This window comes from Gastrolobium bilobum, unplaced genomic scaffold (assembly GCF_033153095.1).
Source record: "Gastrolobium bilobum isolate Gb01-03AN ecotype WA unplaced genomic scaffold, APGP_CSIRO_Gbil_v1 utg3292, whole genome shotgun sequence".
Lineage (NCBI taxonomy): Eukaryota > Viridiplantae > Streptophyta > Magnoliopsida > Fabales > Fabaceae > Gastrolobium > Gastrolobium bilobum.
Genome location: NW_026895540.1, coordinates 96203 through 112203, shown reverse-complemented (window position 1 = coordinate 112203; position 16001 = coordinate 96203).

Sequence of the window (16001 nt, the reverse complement as noted above, 5' to 3'; positions counted from 1 at the left end):
CCAAAATAAAACCATAAAAACAGAAAATGTGTAAAAACAGAATGAGGAGTCTAGTCAGTTGACTCTTCATCATCACTAAACACCAAATATGAGCCTGGATCAGCAGTAGGCAAGGGGTTGTACTCAGGATCAATACCCCTGTCCTCATCCATAGCACTAGTATCAGCAGCAGCAGCAGTGGTCTCTGTGGTAGTAGCATCAACACCAGGCTGTCTCTTTGAAGTGTGTGCAGCATGGGAAGAAGATGTAGCACCATCAGCAGGCGCAGCTCCATCCACATGATCAGCATAGTGAGTCCGGGCCATTGCCTCAAAGGCTTCCTCCTCATCAGAATGAGGGTATACAGCAGGCTGGTAATCAATAACATCTAAGCCCTGAGCCTCACATATAGATTTCAACATCGTCACCATATATGTCTGAAATGAGTGCTGGCTGGACTGCATAAACCGGAGACGCCTGCGCAAATGTCTCATACGGAAGTCAGTGTTCACCGTCCATTGCTCCCCTGACCTTAGCCTCTCTTCTAATTCATCATCACTCTGACTTGTAGATTTCCTACCAGGAGTCAATCCTGTGACCTCCCCTCCTCCTATCTTCAATTGCTTTGTTATCATTGCGGCATCAATTGTAGGGTGCAATTTAGTTGGTGCCCCATTATCAGTAACATCTACACCAGCTTTCTGACAAAGCAACTAAATCAAGGAACAGTGACCCAAAGCAGCAGAGTCACTGTCAGAGTGAGCCATATCATAAATGTTGTCCTGAAGAAGAATAGGAAGTTCCACCTTCGCCTTTGTCATGATAGTGTGAATCAGGACAGCTCTCTTCAGGATGACCTCTGCCTGGTTGGAAGAGGGCATGACATTTGAGATTACAAAGTGAAACCAGACTCTAGCTTCACCATTTAAATGTCGCAACCAAATCAACTTAGGAGCAACCTTATCCTTGGTTAACTCCCAAGTTTCACCAGGTTTGGCTATAGTCTGCAAAATAGGCTCAGCTGCCCCCATCTTGGTCCAGGTTTCAAAGTCTGGGTCACTCCTCCTTGGTGGAATTTCAATATTCTGCAAGTTCTTCCTGAACTCACAACTGGCATTATTGATATAGTCACAAAACCTTATCTTCAGCAGTTTTTGGATGGTGTGAGCATCGTACTTCACTTTCTTTCCCCTCACCCAGCTAGTGAAGGTCCTCTGGCCTCCTTGATCTCCATTAAACGCATTAGCAAAGAATTCTCTTGCTATGTTAGGGCTGCTATCACCCAATATTCTTCCAAAGGTTGCCCAATCCCTAGTCTTCAGCTGAGACTGAAACTGAGGATATTCATCCTTTTCTAGAACAAATTTTCTTTCTCTCACAAATGGCCTCTTGGAAGTCTTGTCAGTATAACGTTTCTCATGTTCTTCACTTTTCCAAAAGTGAGCATCAAACTGTGGGGTAGGCTCAGCCTCAGTATCTCCTCCTTGATTCACTCGGGCTCTCTTCTTATATCTCTTCTTCCCTTGTGTAGAAGGAGCTGGTTGAGAAGGAGAAGACATTGTGCCTACACAACAAGAGAAAATCAGTCCAAATGTCAAACAATTACATATCATGAATCCAATTCCACAATTCCCAGATTTAGAACTCTTGTAGTGGGGAATTTGGATCAAAACATGTATGAATTACAACCCCACAATGCCATAATGTAGACCCTCAATTTTGTATGAAACAGGGCCTGGGCGCTAAAACGGTCACACTGAGCGTTTTAGCGTCCTGGCCTTAAACATGTGTAAAAACTGGACGGGCGCTAAAACGTTGAAACCAAACATTTTAGCGCCAGGCCAATTTTTGGGTCAGGCATTTCCACGAACACCTTGTGTGTGTGTGCGCTGGGTGTTGTGTCAAAACAATTTGGAACCAACATGTGCTGGATTTGTTATCTCAGCCCCAAAATCAGTCAAAAGCAATAGATTAGTAGAATAATACAAATAAAACTAATATCAACATGCAATCCTAAGAATGATACAGGAAATCCACATGTGAAATGCCCTAGAAAATGTCCAAATAACTTCTATGATTCAGATATGATGTGTGATGGAGAGAAAAGAGATGAGATACATACCGTGATGTTGATGAAAGGATGTGGAGGAAACTACGAAGGTTGATGATACAAATGTGAGAGAAAAAATCGTGTTGTGAAAAAGAGAGGAGAAAGAATGTAAAAGAAAAAGAGAGAAGAAACTCTGTTATATCGAATTAGTGACAGGGCGCTAAAACGTTGGCTTACCAGCGCTTTAGTGTCCTTGTTCAGAGAAAATGCACATTGTGTGCAGCACAGCGCTAAAACGGTCATACTGAGCGTTTTAGCGCGGTTGGCCAGAGTGCCTGTATTGGTGTTGTTGGTGAACGCTAAAACGGTCCTAAGTTAGAACCCACTTTAAATAAGATAATTAATAACTTAGCCCAATGTGGTTTAAAGCCCAAATAAAGTTACAGCCCAACCTACTTAAGAATATAACTAAGTTAAAGGATTCAAGCCCAAAGCAATGCAAGCCCATTTTATAAGAAATGGCCCAATTAGCATCTAGACCAAGATCCAAGCCCACACCACCTAGCCTTGACCCAATTACAAAGGGTCCAACACTTATTAACCTAATGGGCCAAGACACTCACCAAGCCCAACTCAATTCAAAGGAACAACCCTAGATGAGGTGTCATCACATGATTGGAGGAATTTAAATGAGCTCCACCTCCCTTGGAATAGCAAACTCGGCCATGACAAGAAGAAAAGGGAGTGGTGTTGCTTTCCACACTCCCTAGGCGCCACTTAAGGAAAGAATGGACAAGTAAGAGCTTGAGTAAGACACACTCCAAGCCTTAACCATGCATGTGATTTCCTCCTCCAAAAGCAACTCTACTTTCCATACCCACCTTGGATGACGCAAAATGATGGAGAAAGGAAGATTGCTTCTTCCACACTCCAAGCCTTAACCATGCATGTGATGATCTTCTCCAAAAAGCAACTCACCTTTTCTCCTTACACACCTTGGAGGGCGCACTCATGACAAGGAAAAAGGGAAACTTTCTTCTCCCACACTCCAAGCCATGCATGACACATCAAAGACTCATGAACCCAATACTTTCCTTATTCATGATTAAAAAGTAGATCCACTTTTCCCCTCCCCCTAGGCGAAATTGTCATCATGAAAGGAGTCAAGAGCATGACTTGTCTTACACACTCTATATTGAGTGTTGCACACTCAGAGCTACCTTATTCAACCTCCCTGCATTGGGAAGAACACCATGACACCTTAAGCTCCCACCCTCCCTCTTTATGCGAACCCCTCATCACTTGGTGCATGACATGGAGCTTGCTTGTTTTACACACCACACATTGAGTACCCTACACAACCATGACACACGCTAACCAATGATCTTATTGGTGAATCAAAGTTGAACCTTGCTTTCTCTACCCTAGGCGTGAGATGCAAGAAGGAAACACTCAAAATCCCTTCCTCCCCTAGATCCACGTGAAAGACTTCATGAAAAGGAGATGGAGTATAGAACACTCAAGCATGACTACCTCTTCTCCCCATGCGCACACCTCCCCAAAGGACCAAGGAGAATAAGTGACTTATATGACACCTTGAGTGTCCTACACTCTACACACTCTCATTACCCCCCCCCCCCCCCCATGCTTATGACAACCTTGAACAATGTGAGGAGACTTGCTTACCCCACACTCAACCAAGACCTAGCCTATCCTATCCTAGGCATGATGATTAGGGAGACTTGAATAAAAAGGTGTGCAAACAAAGATCTCTCCCCTTCCTAGCCGTACACTACCTAAAGAACCAAAGCAAGGACACACTCCCTCACTTCTAGCGTCGGCCACCCACTCATAAACAAGAAACAAGTGAACCAACACCTCTCCTCTCCTCTTAGACTTACGTAAAGAGAGATTAAGAAGTGGTTGGAAGCAACTCTCAATCCTAGAAGACTACTTGAAGATCAAGTTGGAGTTATACTTTAGACATCATCTTTGAGGTAAGATTTCATGAGCCCTTCATCCCTTCAAGTGAGTAGAATAAACTCTAACTATTTTATATGACTAGATCTTGGACTAATAAAGCCATGCATGCATCTTTCATCTTTAAAATCACCTCTTAAGTATATCATCTCTAAATGGCCGAACCTCAATGGTATGCATGCACCCTCTAAATATTCACAATATTTACTAAGCAACCTAACCCTAAATGACCAAATCTATATGTACCCGACTAGATATTGAATATGTTCTTTAAGGTAATATGAAAAGTGTTGAAGTAGATGTTTTAAACAACATGTAGGAAAGCATTACTTGAAGAATCACCACCTAAATGGCATTAACCCTAAATGGCCGAACTTGATGAGTATTAGACCCATGAACATGTTGTCAAAATTATCTCTAGGCATGCACCCCCTAAGTGGTCGAACCCTAATAAGCCTAAAAGGGAAATATGTGAAGGTTTTCTTAATACCATGATGTGTGGCCAAAATATATGCCATAGAATATGACTTATACATGAAAACAATTAGTAAAAATTATCTCCTAGGCATTTTCATCCTTAGAAAGCCGAACCTATGACATGAAGAATATTAAAGTTTAGATCTTTTAATTTTAGAACCATGTACTAAGGTTGAATATGTGGCTAGGACAAACCAAAGCTTGAAAAGAGATCCAAGATACTAGGACCTTCATTTGGCCGAATCCATCACCTACGGGAAGAATTTACAAAGCGAAAAAGGGTAAGTGATTTATGGTTGTTGAAGCGGCTACCCTATGGTTGCCACCCCTTTATGTTAAAGTGAGGTTTGACTGCAATATATTATATGATGCATTACATGATATGTTTGGTTGTTTGGAACTAATGTTTATTCATGCAAGTTTTGTAAGATGGCCTGTGCACTAATACCACAGAGGCAACCTGACGAGGACCCTGGGTATTCGTCCATAAGACCATGGAGAGTAATTGCCATGGCAGGATTGGTATGATGATATGAAAGCATGATTATTTTCCAAACTATGTTTCCAATGTTTTGCCATTCTATTATTGTACATGTTATTATGTGACTATTGCAGGAGTAAGCATCATGGTTTGGAGGTTGCTCCAACTGTGAGTCCTTACTGAGACCCCCAATCTCACCCCTCTTTGGGGAAACCCACTTTCAGGAAAAAATGACTAAATGGGTAAGACAGGGAAAGAGGCTGGTACGAGTTGAAGAGGAACCTGCGCAACCACGTGCAGTTGATAATGACTCCAAACTAACGGAGATATTTAGGAACTTACTAGCCGAAGGAAAGCTCTTGGAGGCAGACTATCTTATATCTGCTCTAGCTGGGCCCATGTGGCTTGAAGATGCACCTTCCTAAGGGTTTACCTAAGTTCTAATTTGGGATGACTGTAATAGACTATGCCACTTAGATTATTTTGAACATCTTATATGCCTTTGAAGTACGATATTTTGGGATGTTTATGTTTTTATGGACTTATGAATTTAGTAGGAAAGATTAAGTAACATAAGCCACTATCCGCATAAGACACTTAAGTAACTACCCACTGGGTAGTAGTCAACACTAAAATTATGATCATGTAAGTGAGCTCCTAAAATCGCGCATAAGTATAAGTAGGGTAACCAAGTAGAGATTAATTTGTAAGTAGACCGTAGACAAAGAAAAAGAGAAACTCATGACTAGAGGAATAGATAAGTTAGGGGAATGAACGAAATTAATTCCCATTAGTAAATTTTAAGTTAACCACGCTTAAGTACATGGATTCCGCGCATTGAATGTCAAGCAATGTTACACCTTTGATGGCCTCATTAAGGGTGTTACAGGAAGCTAAAAGTTTTGAAGAAAAAAAGGAACTCAAAGTAGCTTTGTGAATGTAGAGTGACATGAGTGGATTAATGGATGTATGGTAATAGCAGTGAGAGATTGAGAAAATAAATTGATTGATGCAAAGTGTTAAGTTATAACAATAGGCATTTGAGATGGTGACTAGACCAAACATAGTGAATCATTGAGCCTACACAGTCAAATTCTTTTTTCATGAGAGGTCTTCACTGGGTTAGTGAGGCAGAACTTGCTTTGATGCTCAGTTAATGAAGTGTAGCACTTGCTTAAGTTTAAAATGATGAGGGCAATTTTTTTTTTGTTTAACCACTTTTAAACGAAAAAAAAGCCATCCTTAGATCATCATACATTGAAAACCCATTTTGAGCCTTTAACCTTTTCTTTTCAATACCCACATTTCACCTTGTCCCATAATCTACAACACCTCTTAGTTATGATGGAAATGAAAAAAGAAGCAAGATGTTCTTGGTTGCAATAGGAAGTGAAAGTAAGAAATTGCTAATAAAAGGAAAAGTTTAGTTTCATAAAAAAAGAAAAAAAAAGAAAAAAAGATTTGGCAAAATACTTTGAGGGTTTGAGAAAGCTTTAATGTAAAAATTTTGGCCCTTAAAAAATTTGTCAGAAAAAAAAAGATTTACAAAAAGAGAAAAATAACGGCCACAGTAGCAGCCACTGAATTGTTTGATTATGCTTCATGATTGTGTTTCCTTTCCATTGTAACTAAATTAGCCAATTCCCCACAAATTTTACACCTTTACCTCAGCCAAGTTACAACCTATGCAAGTCCCTTTGATTTAACTTAAGTTTGTGTGTCACTTAGGAGACAAGAGCATCTTATCAAGCCTATGCTACATCTTTTCCCAGTGTTGGATTGAAAGAAACAGGACCCTTAAGCATTGATTGAATACTTCTTTGATTAAGTGAGGATGTGAAAAGTTGCCATCTCTGTTTCCTGTTGCACAATTCTGCATTTTGTGTTAAGAAATGAAAATTCAAGATCTCTTTTGTCATTATTCTACAGTCATTGAGACATTCATGCATTTGAAATTCATACATTGTTGGTTGAGTGTTTTCATGGAATAAAAAAGATCACCAAGCTGCCTGGGTTGTGATTGGTTAACTGTTGAACTAAATACACACCCTTGTTCCTCTGATCTTTGTTTTAATTAGGATAAAAAAAAGTTTTGAAAAGTTGAAAGTTGAATTGTTGTTGAGAAGTGTTGGAGACTGTTGTTGATTCCAAGTAACAATGATTGGTGTAATTGAAATTTTTCTGATTATGGAGAATGGTTATGTGCTGATTTGTTCTGTTACTTGTGGACAAGCAATAATGTAAGTTTGGGGGTGTGATAAGACCATGAAATGTGACTTAAAACATATTGTTTTAATATGAAAATGTAAGAAAAGAATACTCTTTTTGTTAATAGATACCCCAATTACAATAAGTTGGAATGTTACTGACTTAAATGCTAATGGGCCTTAATTTTTATTTCAGGCCCACACATCAGGACTTCCCAAAGCAAAGAATAAAAAAATTAAGAAGAGAAGACATGGGCTGGATTTTTTAAGGCAAGACTCAGCAGCGTGAAAAAGGAAAAAAGGCTGAGACTTGCAAACCCTAACCATAATCCCAAACCTCCCATCACAAATCAGACCACTTAGCCATCTTGATTTCAATCAGTCCACCAAATCCAACAATCAAACCAGCCACACATAAAGAAGAATCTCTTTTTATTTTGCGAATTTGAGGCAGTTACAGGTCGATGGTGTGAAGCGAGCGTGGAGTGAAAAGGTGCACATGCGTTGATTGATCTCATCGTGTGAGAGGAGACACGTGGATTCTGATATAAAGGCTAACGTTGTTGCTGCTAGCAAGGAGTAGAAAATATAAAGAAGCTATGGGTAAAGGCTTTGGAGGAGACTTCTTCTGTAATCTTCTTCTCCATTTTTCTTTATTTTTATTTTTTCTAGTACTGTAAATAGATGCTACTTTGTTCGGATTAGAACCTGTCAGCACAGTACCGAGGTTATTCTGGTGAATAGGACTCGGGCTGTGTTTTATGTTTTCTGCACTTTAGTTCGTCTGTAATTTTTCATTTTCATTTTGCTGTTTTTGTAGCTCAACCATTATGGGTATGAGCTAAACTTTTTAAGGTTGGGTCTGGGTACCCGAACCTCAGTTATGGATGTTTGTTAATTGTTTTTGTTAAACTTTGATTCCCAATTGTTTAATATCATACTCTTTAATTAAATATTCTGTCATTGAGGCCTGATGGTAGATATTATGTTAGGAAGTAGTCATCGAGAGGTGACTAATTTTGGAAATGTATTAAGCACATGGACTTGATTGTGAGAGCATTCAAGGGTTGTCACTTAGTGATGAGGGCAGCCACCATGTAATTTTAAACTTGAAATGCACGAGTCCTTACTTCATTTAGCACAGAGATGTGTAAATGATTGTTTGAGATAAAATGATTTTAAAAGATTAAAATCAACAAGAATTGTTCCGTAACTGGGAATTAAATTTTAATAATTTGTAATTGGCATTCCAACCATTGCAAGGGGAAAGGTAGCGAAGCTCAACCTAAATTTCCAACCTATTTTTCACTAACTCAGATTTCTTTTCATTTGATTTCTAATATTTCAATCATAGTTCTGTTTACCATTTTTTTTATATAAAAATCTTTTTACATCAGACACTCAAAAATTACTTTCCTTCCATTTTTCACTCTTTAGCTCAAGAAATCAATTCTGAAAATACTAAAAAAATAGAGTCACTTGTCAGTAATATTTTAACTTTGTCTTGTGATTATTTTGTTTTTATTTTTACTCACCTTTTAGATTAGATTCAGTTTTAGCAATTGCAATTTTTAGTCAAGTTATTAAACGCCAAAGATCCTTGTGGGAACGATATTAGTGTCTCAAATACGCCCTATATTACTTGTTGTCGCGTATACTTGCGTGCATGCTTGCATAACTGTTAGCAAGGTAACAACTGGGAAGGAGAAGTCATGAAGATAAACATTGTGAACCAGCTCTTAATGTCATTAACAGGTATTCATGTCGAAATGATCTTGCTTGATCTATTTGATATTGTCTTTTGATTTTTGCTAACCCTCTTCCTTCTTGGAATTATGTATTCTTTTTGTCAAGTACAGTGGTCTATTTCAAAGAGCGCTTCATGGAGCTTCAAGATGAGAAGACCAACATGCTTGCTGAATTTGAAAGAGCCAAGAAGGTGGCTGAAGATGACAAAGCGAAAATGTCGCAAGAATTGAAAGAATTAAAGGCCAATAATAATACTCTAAAAATGCATAAAACTAGCCTGTCAAATCAAGTCAAGGACCTATTAACAATCGTTGGATCCTTAGAGGAAGAGAAGGTGAGCCTAAATGCTGAGGTAATGAGATATCAGGGCCTGTTTGAAAATGAGGCTCTGGGCACTTATGAGAATATTGTGAGTCAAGTGCGCCTATTTAATCCAACGGCAAAGCTGGAGAATGTTCCTTATCTCCATTTTGTGAAGGATGGACAGTTGATGAAATTAAACGACCAACAAGAAGATGAGCTAGTGGACTTAATAAGCGCAATGGACACCGAGACTCTTGCTCAACCGATTGCGCCAGAGAACACAACAGACAACCAAAGGGATGTGGCAGATGGACCTCAAGATATGTCCATTCAGACAATTTAGAATTATCTTCATAATTTCTTTCATTGTATTTTTTGAAGTAATGATGTATTTGTTTAAGACAAATATCACATGGTCTGTTTTATGTGAACCCTCATTATTTGCTTTTGTGGTGGATAATCAAATGTCTTTACAACTTTATCTTCAATTCTTGATATGTCTTCATGTTCTGTTGTCAACGAGTAATTTTTTATACTTTGGTATAATGTAAATCTAAACCCCCTATTTTGGGTACTTTGATGCTTTTTAGAGCATAAGGAATGAGATGAGTGAATTTGCGGGGTGATTTCTTTGTTTGACCAACCCCGAGGATGTACTTCATGGTGCCTTTAGCTAGCACCATGTTTTATATTTTGGTGTCGCAATAAATAGTTTACTATTCGCGTAATTGCGTACCTCATCATCCTTTCTTTGTTTGATAGCGCTTTAATACATCTTCACGTTACTTTAACTCTTCATGTAACCAAAGAAGTCTGAATCAGCCTCTTCCTGCATACCACTTCTTCATTATTTGAAGTGGAAGTTTTAACCATTTAAGGTGTTACCTTCCTCTTTCTGTGTAATGGAAGTTTTAACCAGTTAAGGTTTTACCTTCCTCTATCCACGCCATGGAAGTTTTAACCAGTTAAGATTTTATCCTCCTTGTTCTTCATAATAGAAGGTTTAACCATTTAAGGTTTTACCTTCCTCGTTCTTCATAATGGAAGTTTTAACCAGTTAAGGTTTTACCTTTCTCGTTCTTCATAACGGAAGTTTTAACTAGTTAAGGTTTTACCTTCCTTGTTCTTCATAATGGAAGTTTTAACCAGTTAAGATTTTTCCCTCCTTTGTCCATGCCATGGAAGTTTTAACCAATTAAGATTTTTCCCTCCTCTGTCTAAGCCATGGAAGTTTTAACCAGTTAAGGTTTTACCCTCTTTGTTCTTCATAATGGAAGTTTTAACCAGTTAAGGTTTTACCCTTCTTTTATGCGCGCTAAAAGTTTTAACTAGTTAAGGTTTTACCTTCCTTTTTTTACGCGCATTGATTGGACGTGTCTGGATCATATGATTGATGTTGTAATAAACCTATAAACTTCATTAAAAATGATAATGATAATGATAAGCTGTGTATCACATTATATATATCGCGAATTGAAAATACTTATCTATAAAATAACTTAAGTTTGTCTGCGTTCCATGTTCGTGGAATCGCAAGTCGAGACAACGTTTCAATGATGTATGCTCTTTTCTCTGTTTTCCTTTAACGCGATAAGGGCCTTCCCAGTTAGCTGCTAATTTGCCTTGTCGCGCATTCTTGTTACCAATATCTGCCCTTTGAAGGATTAGATCTCCAACGTTGAAGCTTGTCTTGATAACTTTCAAATTGTATCGCATTACAACACTTTGTTTCAAAGCATCTTCTTTGATATGGGCAATCTCACGCATCTAGCTAATTATGTCTAAGATTTGTAATAATGCGTGAGAATTGTTGTCTTCATTTGCGTACAAATTTCTCCAAGATGCTTCTCCTATCTCAACTGGATTCATCGCCTCACTGCTGTATACCATTCAAAATGGTGTTTCGCCAATTCGCCTATGGTTGAATGGGGAGTTGTCTGATAACCCCATAATACATAATCAACATGTTCTGGCCAATCTTCTTTTGCTGCTTCCAACCTTCTTTCTAGTCCTCATTTTAAAACTTTATTTGCAGCTTCAACCAATCCATTAGTTTGTGGGTGTTCAACAGAAGTATACCTGTATTTAATCTGCAGGTCCTAAAGGATTTGATTGAACTTTTTGTCCACAAATTGGTTCTGTTATCAGTAATGATGGTATGAGGACGCTAAATCGACAGACTATCTTACAGTAGAAGAATCTTAGGATCTTATTAGCAGATATAGTTTCCAATGGCTCAGCTTCAATCTATTTAGTAAAATAGTCAATTGCCACTACCAACCATTTAACTTCTCCTACCGCAGCTGGGAATGATCCCAATAAATCCATGCCCCATTGATAAAATGGCCATAGAGATAATAGGGAAGATAACTCCTCTGGGGGAGCGTGATGTAGATTCGCATGTTCCTGACATTTTAAACAGTAACGCACATGCCTTTTGGAATCTTCCTCCATTGTAGGCCATAAATATCCTTCACGAAGTAACTTTCGAGATAAGGATTTACCTCCCAAATGGGGACCACTTACTCTTTCATGCAGCTTTGCAATAACATATTGCGCTTGTTGCGGGTTTAAACATTTCAGCATTAGGGAAGAAAACCCTTTCCTATATAATTGACCGTGGACAATGGTATAAAATGAGGCATTCCTTACTAGTTTTTTAGCCAAACTTGAATCGGATGGGGTCTCCCTTTTAGTTAGGTAATTACATATTGGAGTCATCCAATCCATTTATGTATCTGAATTCTGTTCTTCATCATCAATCATGTGATCCATGCAATGAGATGGCTGAGCCTTTCGTTTAGCGATAAACATTACTGCACTCGGATTAGGTACACTTTTCTGGATGACTGACCTATTATTCCCAGGGCCTTTTGTACTAGCAAGCTTTGATAGAATATTTGCCCTAGCATTTTTTCTCTTGGAATATGTTCAATCTTAACATTTTCAAAATCCACAAGCAATAAGCGTACCTTATCCAAGTATTTAGCCATCAGGCCTCATTTGCTTTGTAGGTTCCTTGAACTTATGCCACTACCAACTGCGAATCACTCTTCACGATCACTCTTGTTGCTCTTAGGTCTTTAGCCATTGCTAATCCTGCTAAGACTGCCTCATACTCTGCTTGATTGTTGGAGGCTTTAAAACCAAATTGAATGGAGTTTTCTTCAGTAACACCTTTAGGACTTTCAACAATAACTTCACCGCCACTTCCTTTAAGATTAGAGGATCCATCAACAAAAATTGTCTAGTCACCCTTTGATTCCGCCACTTCTGAATGCGTCATTTCAGCAAGGAAGTCAGCTAATGCTTGTGCTTTAATTGCTTGACGCTGTTCATAAATGATGTCATACTCTGATAATTCAATAGACCAAGTGATCATTCTTCCTGCAAGATTAGGTTTACGCAATATCTGTCTGAGAGGTTGATTAGTTCTTTCTTTGATTAAATGTCCTTGGAAATAATGGCGCAACCTGCGAGATGTTATAATAAGTGCAAACATTACCTTCTCAATCTGTTGGTAGCGCAATTCTGGTCCTTGAAGGGCTTTACTGACGAAATAAATTGGATGTTGACCATTGGCGTCCTCACGCAGCTTATCACTGACAGAAAGATAAAGCATCCATAAAGGCAGTGGCCTCTTCATCATGTTTGAACATTAGGATTTGGTTGTACCCTGAGTAAGCATCCATAAATGAAAGAATCTGATACCCTGCTGAATTATCAACTAATTTGTCAATAGTTGGAAGAGGATAAAAGTCCTTTGGACAGTGCTTATGAAGATCTATGTAATCTGTACACATTTGCCATTAGCTTTCTTGACCAAAATGACTTTAGAGAGCCACGTGGAATACGTAATCTCTCTAATGACCCCAGTATCTAACAACTTTGTCACCTCATCGCTAACCACCTTTTGTTTTTCATGAGAAATTTTGCACTTTTTCTGAGCAACTGTTTTGCTTGTGGATCAATAGTAAGGTGGTGGCAAATGAACTCTGGATCTAACCCTGGTACATCAGCAGCTGTCCAAGCGAACAAATCTTTGTTTCTTAACAACACTGCTTTCAATGAATTTTTCTTATTTTCCTGCATGTGTCCACCAATTTTGGTAACATTCCCCGGTTGTGGGCTTAGTTGAAGATCTTCTAGCTCACCATCAGGTTGTGGCCGCACATCGCGCAAATCTTCGCGTATGTCTAAATCTGTCATATTGATAGAAGCTTTGCCTTTAGTATCTTGACGAACTGCGGATTTATTGTTTACCTTTAAACTGGTATTGTAACAGCTACGTGCCGCCTTCTGGTCTCCTCTAACAGAAATGATAGCACCAAAGGGGTTTCTAAATTTCATCAAAAGATGCTGCATGGATATGATTGCGCCTAAAGCTCCAATGGTTGGACATCCCAAAATGACATTATAAGCTGATGCGCAATCAATTACATAAAATCATACCTTAACAGTTCGTCCAAGAGGTATAATCCCAAAGGTTACCAATATTTCAATCGTACCCTTAGGTTGTACGCATTTGCCAGAAAAACCAAGCAAGTCCGTACATCCGGGGATTAAATGTTGCTCTGGAACATTCATTGCGCGGAAAACATCCCAAAAAATAATATCAGCAGAACTTCCACTGTCAATTAAAACTCTTTTACTTGGAGATTTGTCGTGCAAGCTGAAATTACCAATGGATCATCGTGGCTTGGAACGATATCACCGTAATCATCATCGTCAAATTAATGGACTGATAATTTTGACCGGACATGGAATTTTTTCCTTGGTTATTAACTATCATGACTGCCTTTAGATGCCGCTTTCGCTGAGAACTAGTGTCTCCTCCTTCAGCTGTTCCTCCAGCAATAGTAGCTAATACTCCTGCAGCATTATTAGGTAGTTGCGATCTTGCGGAGGTCTCTGGTGCACTGCTTGTTGGTCACGCTGTCTGTCACGTGGTGGTCTCCCTCGTGCCTTCCAGTGTGCTCATATTGCGCATTCTTGTCTTTGTTAGATGTGGGCCAATTATAATCTCCCCTCTCCTAATTCTGTCTCTATCAGGGTTCTTATCATTATCAGGGCTTCTATCACGCTTCCTCTGTGCCCTATAATCTTTGCAGGTGGAAATAAATTCTTGAAGTTTTCCTACTCTGATTAGTACTTCAATGGTGTTTTTTAAGTCAAAACACTTATCAGTAGTATGCCCAGTATCATTATGGAATTCACAAAATTTAGTTTCATCGCGTCACCCATTCTTTTTCAGTGGTGGAGGTTTCGGAACACGAACATAACCAGCTTGAAATACTTCTTTAATGATTCTCATACGCGATGTATTCAAAGGAGTGTAATTTTTAAAATTTTCCCATTTTCTTTTCTCTCAAAAATGCCTTTGAAAATCTTTCTAGAAATCTTTACAAAATTATCAAGTTCTGGTTTCATTCCATGAATATCACGAGAACGCTTACAATCTTCCAAATTGATAAATTTTTCTGATCGTGCTCTAAGGTCCTCAATAGTTCGTGGACGATGTTTCGCCAACGACATGGAAAACGGACCATAATTATCATTATTTTACAATATAAGGATATAGCAAGGGATTTAGAGATATATGGATATAAAAGAGAGAGGGATATATAAGGGAATTTAGAGACATAGGGAAATAGAAGGGACAAACATACGATGGAGCAGGAATGATCTGAGCCAAAACCATGCACCCATCCGGTTTACTGGCCTCATACGAGCTCTCAATCCAAGAATGTTCTTTATGGAATTAGATTGTCATACCTGGGTTGGTACCCTTCGTATATATAGCAAGTCTTATGCCACCTTTGGAAGGCGGCATGCCTTCTTATTGGTTGTTTATGAGCTGCAGACTTATCTGTCTCAGCTGGTGCCTTTCTGGCTATAGTCTATATATTTTTTTGTCTTGTTAGAGTGATGACAAGCTGGAGTCTCTCGTATGTTGGTTTGACACCCTCCCCTGTATGCATCCAAGGGAGATGTCTGCTAAGCGGATTAGAGTCGTAACGTCGTTGAATTAAATATTGAAACTGCGTTTTAAAGTCACAAAATAAATTCACGTATTGATATCTGGTTGTACATGAAAAACAGTGGGGATTTTGAAAACGTATTGCTTGCTGAAATTGTAATTTTTCCAGAAGACTTGCCTGTCTTGCAAAAATATATAAAATCGAATTCACCAGCTTAAAAAAAATTTCTTTGACACTAGGAAACTAGACATCTAGGGCTTTACGTGCATATAAATTATATGTCAATCAGAGGTTTGTAGCCCCAGAAACAGAACACGCAAAGTGCTCGCTAAATCAGTTTCAAAATCTGAATTTAAAACAGACATAAATCGTTTGGACAAATTAACATCAGAATTTCATACGTTTCCAGCTGAAAGTAAAAATCCAAAATACAGCAAATCAAAACATGTTTCCAACAGTAATCCGTCTATCAAATTATTACATCAATTAAAATAATCAGCCAACACCCAACAGAAACAGCAGATAAACAACAGCATTTCCAAAACAGCAGCAGTCAAACAGAATAAATCCAAAATAAGACCTCATCAAATGCTTCTCCGACCTCCTACAATTTTATAAAAATTGAGCCCCAAGAGGGGTGAGAAAAATCCCAGTAGTGTGATAGCAAAACCAGTAATGCAACAATATTAGACTAGATACAGAATTCCAGAACAGTCGCATCAACAATCAAATTCAGAATGGATGCCAAAATATAATCAGAATGCGTATATAACGCCAGAGTACTAATCAGAATG